The sequence below is a fragment of the Scomber scombrus genome, chromosome 6 (genome assembly GCF_963691925.1).
Source record: "Scomber scombrus chromosome 6, fScoSco1.1, whole genome shotgun sequence".
Lineage (NCBI taxonomy): Eukaryota > Metazoa > Chordata > Actinopteri > Scombriformes > Scombridae > Scomber > Scomber scombrus.
Window position 1 is genome coordinate 22115959 of NC_084975.1, and position 9622 is coordinate 22125580.

Consider the following 9622-nt stretch of genomic DNA (forward strand, 5'->3'; position numbering starts at 1 on the left):
TTAATAACTAGGATTTTGTAATTTTTTTGCAGAGTTGTGAGGAGCACTCGCTCTAAGCTGCCATCTTGGTCTGCGGCTCAACAGCGCCCCCGGAAAACAACATGTTAATGCAGATGCTTTGTCTCGGTTGCCAGCCTTTGTTCAGGGCACCGATGCTTGACCTCTGGCTAGAGACCCCTTGTGTACACAGCAGGCACCGGCTATAACCCCCTTCTCCACACAGCAGGCACCAGTTGCATCGGTATATAGTGTACATGCTCAAGTGCTGGGGTCCTCTGAGTTAGAGTTAGGAGATGAGTTGGTAGAAGCTCAGCAAAATGATGACGAAATTGGTCTGATCCTGGAACTCAAACAGGCTGCTGGGGTAAAGTTGATAAATATGCCCCTGTATGGGATCAACTTCAGATCCAGGGTCACCGTTTAGTTCGCATTCTGCCCCCTTATTGTGATGCTACGTCTTCTGTTCAGGTTGTGTTGCCTAGGTCTATGGTTTCTGCTTTTCTGGCCACACTACACAACACAGCCACTGGAGGCCACTTGGGTATTCAGAAATTACAGACTAAAGTGAAGGATTGCTTTTACTGGCCAGGTCGGTTCAGGGATGTTAAGCAGTGGTGTAGGGAGTGTGTGGATTGTGGATCTTGCAAAGATCAGGGACAGGCTCCTTGTGCTCCCCTGGTTCAGTCTGCCGCCTCTCTGCCATATGAACGTGTCGCAGAGATGTTCTCAGCCCTTTGCCTGAAACCCAAAGAAAGAATAAGTTTGTCCTTATTATTGGCGATTATTTCTCAAAGTGGACCGAAGCCTTCCCCATGCCCAACCTGGAGGCCCAAACCATCGCTCGCATTTTAGCAGAGGAGTGGGTGTGTCGGTTTGGTGCCCCTCGTAGTATCCATTCTGATAAGGGAAGAAATTTTGAGTCCAATTTGTTCAGGGAGTTGTGTAGGCTATTGGATATTTAAAAAACCTGCACATCCCCGTACCATTCACAATCCGATGGTTTGAGAGATTAAATCGCACTTTGCTATCCATGTTGTCCCTGTTCGTAGACGACAATCGAACTAATTGGGACTGTTTGTTGCCTTATGTCATGATGGCCTACAGGACTAGTGTTCACACTAGTACAGGTTTTACACCCTACAAAGTCCTGTTTGGGCAAGAAATAGTGTTACCTGTTGATGTGATGTTAGGTGTGGCTTCCAAGGACAAGTTTACGTCTGTCAGCGACTATGTGACCAGAACAGTAGATACACTCTCTACTGTGTGTGAGCCTCTGCTCTCCAGTCCTGGCCTTCAGCGCTCAGCCCGCCGCTGCGCGCTGACCAAATCACTGTTCCCCGGGGAGTCGGACAGTGCCAAGCTCAGACCCCGGTTAAGTATTTTAAACCTGTTAGTTCATTTATGTTTTGCGTATTACTTTATCTAATTGTATATTTAGCTTGGGGGGGGGGATGATCTCCTGCCCATATTTGTAGTGTTAACCCTCGTGTGAAGCCTGTGTGGGCCTTAGTGTGAGCGTATTCGCATCCAACTGGTGTGCACCCTTTTATGTTGTGGGGATTTTTATATTGCTGTGCATATAGACATAGTGTTCCGAGGGTTGAGAGCAGTCCCTCCCAGGCCGAAGTGATAACCCTGTTGATTCAACCGTCATCTCCTGAAAACTACTGACCAATAGCCCTATGAACCTACTTGTTTAAATGGGTGGAATAAACATTGCATACAGGTTATCATAGTTTTTTAGAAATAAGGAGTTTGCTCAAAGAGTACCACAGTGTCAGGTTTTGTAGAAAGTTCGGACCCAAATGCAAAAAGTTCAAATTCAAGAGTTTTTTAATTGAACAGAAAAAGTCAAAAAACAACTCCAAAGAATGTCCCGTCAAACGGTGAAAATCTCAACAAAAATGCAGGCCCTTGGCCACAAAACTCAAACAGGAGAAGAGCTGACAAACCAGAGGGCAGTCCAAAGAGTGGTCTAGAGGCAGGCAAGGGTCAGGTCCAAATAAGCAGTCCAAACAGGCAGATAATCCAAATCGGCAGGCAAAATCCAAAAACCAGGTTCACAGGCAGAGTTCAAACAAGCAGGTTGGCAGACAGGCAAAGCAGGTAACAACGGTTTGATATGCTCAGAACAAAAGACTGGGGCAATCTGACAAACTGGGGCCGACAGAGCACAGAATAAGTAGGCCTAATCATTAGGACTTAACAGAAAACAGGTGAGAACAAAATGTCCGACAATGACCACATGGAAGCATGACAGGTGAGGGTGGAGTCATTACCCAAAATAAACAAAAGCACATGGTTGCAACACACAAAATGTCCAGCAGGTGTCAATGAACATGCAAGGATACTGACACTATCCCCCCCCCCTCAACGAACGCCTCTCGGCGTCAAGGCTGGATGGCGTGGGTGTTGCTGGCGAAAGTCTCTAATGAGTGTCTTATCCACAATGTGGCGGGCGGGAACCCACATCCGCTCCTCTGGCCCATACCCTTTCCAGTCAACCAAAAACTGGAGACCACGCCCACGCCGACGAACATCCATCAGCTTCTCGACAGTGTAGACAGGACCCCCATCAACGAGCCGGGGGGGAGGGCGGGGCACAGCCGGGGGAGACAGGACTGTGACAGACAGGTTTGACCTGGGACACATGGAAGGTGGGATGGACTCGGCGAAGTGAGAGGGGCAGGCGCAACCGGACTGCAGATCTGCCCAAGACCCGTTCGATGACATAGGGCCCAATGAAGCGGGGAGCCAGCTTGCGTGAGTCCACTCGGAGAGGTAGGTCCTTGGTAGAGAGCCAAACCCTCTGACCGCTCCTGTAGTGGGGGGCCTTGACCCTTCGGCGGTCTGCCAACCGCTTGACCTGGGCACCCGAACGCAACAGAGAGGCTCGAGCACGTCTCCACGTCGCCTTGCACCGCCGGACAAACGCCTGGGCAGATGGAACCGATGCCTCAAGTTCCTGGGAAGAAAAGAGGTGGTTGGTAACCAAGGCAACATTGAAAAGGGGAGAGACCCGTAGATGCAACAGGGAGAGAATTGTGGGCATACTCAGCCCATGCCAAATGCCGACTCCAGGATGTGGGATTCTGGGATGCCAGGCACCTAAGAACCCTTTCAAGGTCCTGGTTGGCCCGCTCTGTCTGGCCGTTGGTCTGAGGATGGAATCCTGAAGAGAGGCTGGCGGTGGCTCCAATAAGCCTACAGAACTTCTTCCAAAACGAGGACACAAATTGAGGACCTCGGTCAGACACCATGTCAAAAGGCATTCCATGGATCCTAAAGACATGGTTAACCATGAGAGAAGCTGTCTCCTTGGCAGAAGGGAGTTTAGTCAGAGGAACAAAGTGCACACACTTGGAGAACCGATCAACAATAGTCAGGACAGCAGAGTTACCATCAGAAGGCGGGAGGCCAGTCACAAAATCCAAGGCTATGTGGGACCATGGTCGTCTGGGTACCGGGAGCGGCTGGAGGAGTCCGACAGGTGGCTGATTTGAGCTCTTGTTTTGGGCGCAAATCTGACAGGCAGCGATGAAGGCTTGGACATCTGCAACCATTCGGGGCCACCAAAACTGTTGACGGAGAAATGCCATAGTCCTCCTAACCCCGGCATGGCAGGTCAGTCGGGAGCAGTGACCCCACTCCGAAACCTGAGGACGGACCAAACTGGGGACAAACAGGCAGTTAGGGGGGCAACCAGCTGGGCAAGCCTCCTGTTGCTGGGCACTGCGAACCACAGAGACTATATCCCAAGAAACTGCACCCACTAAACAGTGAGAAGGCAAAATGGTGTTAGGGGCAGGAGCAGCATCTGGAGCACTAAACTGTCGAGAAAGAGAGTCAGGTTTAGCATTCTTGGAACCAGGACGGAAAGACAAGGTAAAATTGAACCGACTAAAAAAAAAAGAGACCACCTGGCCTGGCGTGCGTTGAGTCGTTTGGCAGACTTCAAATACTCCAGGTTCCTATGGTCCGTCCACACAAGAAAAGGAACCTCAGCGCCCTCTAGCCAATGACGCCACTCCTCCAGAGCGAGTTTGACCGCCAGAAGTTCCCGGTCCCCGACATCGTAGTTTCTCTCAGCAGGCGTTAACTTGTGGGAGAAAAAGGCACATGGGTGCAGCTTATTGTCCTCCTTGGATCTCTGGGACAGGACAGCGCCAGCCCCTACCTCAGAGGCATCCACTTCAACAATGAACTGACACGAAGGATCTGGCATAACCAGAATGGGAGAAGAGGTGAAACGCCTCTTCAGTTGTTGGAACGCCTTCTCCGCCACTTCCGACCAGAAAAACCTGACAGGAGGATGTCAGAGCAGTTAGAGGGGAGGCGAGAGAACTATAGTTACGAATGAACTTTCTGTAAAAATTTGCAAAACCCAGAAACTTCTGCAGATCCTTGCGGGACTGAGGGGTAGGCCAATCAATGACTGCCTTGATCTTAGGAGTCCATCCCAACACCACCTTCAGAGACGACAAAGCCCAAAAACGATGTGGAGCGTTGATGGAACTCACATTTCTCAGCCTTTACATAAAGTTGGTTCTCTAGTAACCGCTGAAGAACTAACCGGACATGATCACGAAGGGACTTAGAAAAAAATCAGAATATCGTCCAAATAAACGAAAAAAACAAATTTGTTTACCATATCCCGCAGTACATCATTGACCAAAGTCTGGAACACAGCTGGGGCGTTGGTCAGTCCAAATGGCATTACAAGGTACTCGTAGTGCCCTGTGGGTGTGTTAAATGCCGTCTTCCACTCATCTCCCTCCCTGATTCGCACCAAATGATAGGCATTACGAAGGTCCAATTTAGAAAACACTGTGGCACCCTGTAACAGTTCAAAGGCTGAGGACATCAAGGGAAGAGGATATCTGTTCTTAACCGTAATATCATTGAGGCCCCGGTAATCAATGCAAGGTCTTAATGATCCATCCTTCTTGCCCACAAAGAAAAACCCTGCCCCTGTTGGAGAGGACGAGGGACGGATAATACCTGCTGCTAGGGAGTCCTCAATATACTTGTTCATGGCCATATTCTCAGGGGGCGCCAGAGAGTACAGACGACCTCGAGGCGGAGAAGCTCCAGGAAGCAACTCTATAGAGCAATCATATGGACGATGAGGTGGTAGAGAAGTTGCCCTGGACTTGCTGAAGACGGGTCTCAGGTCTAGGTATTCCACCGGGACTCTTGAAAGGTCTGGAAACTCAGGGAACCAGTTAAGGGCAGACCTCAGAGACTGGGAATGACAGAATGGGCTCCAGCCCAAAATAGAATTATTCTCCCAATTAATGTGCGGGTTGTGTTTGACTAACCAAGGGTGACCAAGAACTATGGGAATCTGTGGTGAATCAATAACATAATGAGCAATCTCCTCAGTGTGATTACCAGAGAGCATCAAACTCACCGGGGATGAGATATGGGTTACCTTGGCGAAACAGGTCCCGTTTAGCGCTGAGGCAGTCAATGGCACTTGCAGGGTGGTTACTGGAACTCCCCATCTGGTGGCCAGTGATACGTCAATGAAGCTCTCTTCAGCTCCAGAGTCAATAAGGACGGAGGTGGTGTGATGATGGCTCCTCCACATCACAGTTGCTTACAGAACAGTGCGAAGGGATGGGGAGATCTTTGAGGGAATAGCGCTCACCAGTACTCCCCGCCTCACTGGCGAGCGTTGTCTTTTACAGGACAGGTTGAAACAAAATGGCCACAGTACAGACAGGCACGAGACTCCAGCCTTCGCTGTCTCTCAGCTGGTGAAAGACTAGTCCGGTCTATCTGCATTGGCTCTGGAGGAGCCGGAGTGGACGACCTTGATCCCCCCTCAAGGACCTGAAGAGGAGAACTGGACCCTCGACGAAGCTCAGTCCGCTGAGAACTACTGGTTGTCCTCAACCGATGAAGCTGACCTAGCCGAGTGTCCACACGGATAGCCACATCCACCAAGCCATCAAAAGATGAAGGCAAATCGCGGGGAATGAGTTCATCCTTAATCCCTTCAGAAAATCCATTGAAAAACGTATCATACAGAGCTTCCAATTTCCAACCAGTAGAGGACTCCAGAGTCCGGAATTCTATTGCAAAGTCGGACACTGACCTGCGGCCTTGAAGGAAGTTAAGGATCTCATGAGCAGCCTCCCTTCCCTGTTTAGAGCGATCGAAGACCTTCTTCATTTCACCAGTGAATTGAGTGAAGTCATCCTGGATCGCCACCTGGTTGCTCCAGATGGCCGTTCCCCACTCACGAGCTCTTCCAGACAACTGGATGATGACGTAGGCAACCTTAGAACGATCGGAAGGAAAAGTCAATGGCTGTAGTCCAAAAATCAGCTCACACTGAGCTAGGAATGACTGACAGGATCCTGGATCTCCTGAGTAAGTCTCAGGTGGAGGCAGGTGAGGTTCTCGGGCTGGAGCAGCTGGAGGAGGTGGTATTGAGGAGGCTAACTGGAGCTGTTGCACCTTAGCAGCAAGGTCAGTCACACTTGCTGTAGCTGCCTCCAACGTCCTGGAAACAAACTCAATTTGTGCCTGGTGTTTCCCCAGCGTTGCTCCATGCCGATCAAGAACCTTATTTATTTCTGCTGGGTCCATTATCTGGTCAGATTGCACTGTCAGGTTTTGTAGAAAGTTTGGACCCAGATGCAAAAAGTTCAAATTCAAGAGTTTTTAATTGAACAGAAAAAGTCAAAAAAACAACTCCAACAAAGAATGTCCCGTCAAACGGTGAAAAAACTCAACAAAAATGCAGGCCCTTGGCCACAAAACTCAAACAGGAGAAAAGCTGACAAACCAGAGGGCAGTCCAAAGAGTGGTCTAGAGGCAGGCAAGGGTCAGGTCCAAATAAGCAGTCCAAACAGGCAGATAATCCAAATCGGCAGGCAAAATCCAAAAACCAGGTTCACAGGCAGAGTTCAAACAAGCAGGTTGGCAGACAGGCAAAGCAGGTAACAACGGTTTGATATGCTCAGAACAAAAGACTGGGGCAATCTGACAAACTGGGGCTGACAGAGCACAGAATAAGTAGGCCTAATCATTAGGACTTAACAGAAAACAGGTGAGCACAAAATGGCCGACAATGACCACATGGAAGCATGACAGGTGAGGGTGGAGTCATTACCCAAAATAAACAAAAGCACATGGTTGCAACACACAAAATGTCCAGCAGGTGTCAATGAACATGCAAGGATACTGACACACAGTGGCTTTAGAAAAAGGAAGATCTACAACAGATGCTGTAATTAAGGTTTGTAATGAAATATGAAGGAAATGATAGCTATAGTTGTCGTTGAGATTCAGAAAGCTTATGAGCGCATCTGGAGAGAAGATCATTTCATTAATATGAATGAATTTGGCATAGGTTATATAACTAAATCTAACAAACAAAACATTTCAAGTTCCAATAGGATCAGAAATCTCACAAAGTTTGGAATATTCATCAGTCATCAGTTAAATTCTATTTCATATCATAATTAATGATATATTTGAAAATACAGGAACAGTTGTACATCATCATCATACACAGATGATGAAGCAATCTGAAAATGGGGAGAACATTTCTAACATCTGTTGAGATGTATACAAAAAGCAATAGTCAGTGTAGAGAGATGGTTTTATGATTGGGGATTTTAAATTTCAGTTGCAGGACATACTATATGCTGGTCACAAAAAAGAAAATAGATGATGAGAAGGGGTTAACAATAGCAAGCCAAGAATCATTGTGGATATCTGAAAGCAGAACTTTAAAATATATTCTATAGTTAACTGGGAGCCAGTGTAAAGACTTTAGAACTGGAGTAATGTGCTCTGATCTCTTTGTTCTGGTTAAAACTCGAGCTGCAGCATTCTGAATGAGCTGCAGCTGTTTAATGCTTTTTTGTGGGAGTCCAGTCAGAAAACTGTTGCAGTAGTTGAGTCTACTTGAGATGAAGGCATGAATCAACTTCTCTTGGTCTGTTTGAGACATTAAACCCTTCACTCTGGATATGTTCTTAAGCTGATAGAAGGCTGTTTTGGTGATTGATTTGATATGACTGCTGAAGGTCAAATCTGAGTCTATCAGCACGCCAAGGTTTTGGACTTGGTCCCTAGTTTTTAGAGAGAGTGACTCGAGATGTTTACTGACAGCAATCCTCTTCTCTTTATTGTCAAAAAAAATTACCTCCGTTTTGTCCTGATTTAATTGAAGGAAATTGTGGTTCATCCAATGTGTTACTTGCTCTAAACAGTGACACAATGACTGTAATGGACTGTAGTCATCTAGGGACAGTGCTAGGTATATCTGCGTGTCATCTTCATAACTGTGATAGTTTACATTAGAGTTCTGCAGAATTTGACCCAAAGGCAGCATATATAGACAGAACAGAAGGGGTTCAAGAACTGACCCCTGAGGAACTTCACATGTCATAGCCACTCGATCGGATTCATAACTTCCAATGGTCACAAAATAACTCTGCTCTTCCAAGTAGGACCTGAACCATTCTAGGACTGTTCCGCTGAGTCCTGTCCACGTTTCCAACCTGTTCAACAGTAAACTGTGATCCACAGTGTCAAATGCAGCACTGAGATCCAACAGGACCAGAACTGACCTTGCCTGAGTCATTGTTCAACCTTATGTCATTTAACACTCTAATAAGAGCTGTTTCTGTGCTGTGGTGAGGTCGGAAGCCTGATTGAAATTTGTCAAAAAGTCCACTGGAGTTCAAGAAATTGCTGAGTTGATTAAAAACCACTTTCTCAACGATCTTGGCTATAAAAGGAAGATTTGAGATAGGTCTGTAGTTGGTTAACATGGAAGCATCCAGCATTCTCTTTTTTAAGAGTGGCTTAATGGCAGCTACTTTAAGGGGTTTAGGAAATGTGCCTGATTGAAGTGAGCTATTTATTATTTGTTGCAAATCTGTTTGGACAGAGTTCACAATAGTTTTTAAAAAGTCTGATGGCATTGTGTCAAGACAGCATGTTGATGGTTTTAGATGCTGAACTGTTTCCTCTATGGTTTTTTGGTCAACTGTATTAAATTCTGACATCGCAGTTGAGTTATTCCTGGGAGGTCTTAGGGATTGCATCATTTTATTGTTTTGTGTTAATATTTAACCTTATGAACTGGATTTTTTCACTGAAAAAGCAAGCAAATTCATTGCATTTTTCTGTGGAATGAGATCTGGAGCAATCTGTTTAGGGGGGTTTGTAAGCTGATCAACCATAGTAAACAGAGTGCGAATGTTGTTGATGTTCTTATTAATAATTTCAGAAAAGTGTTGCTGTGTATAAGAATATATATTTTGGCTATGATACATCATATAATTTATATGTAAAATGTAATTACAGATACTTTTTTTTTTTTTTTTTTAAGTCTATGTTAAAACAGCTTGCCATACACTCCCGTTTTGAACTGAACCGTTGAGTTTGCATTTTTGACTGTCGCCATCTTGGATTTTTGGAGCCAGAAGTGAAGAGAGCAAAACCATGGATGTATTATAAGAGCTCTTATAACCTACTTGTTTTATAAGAGCTCTTCCAATGCATCCACGGGTAGAGCTCTTTAGTGCTGACCCTAACGCTAGCTGCTTGGCTAGCACAGTGCATTTACAGTGTATGGTTAACTGGGATAATG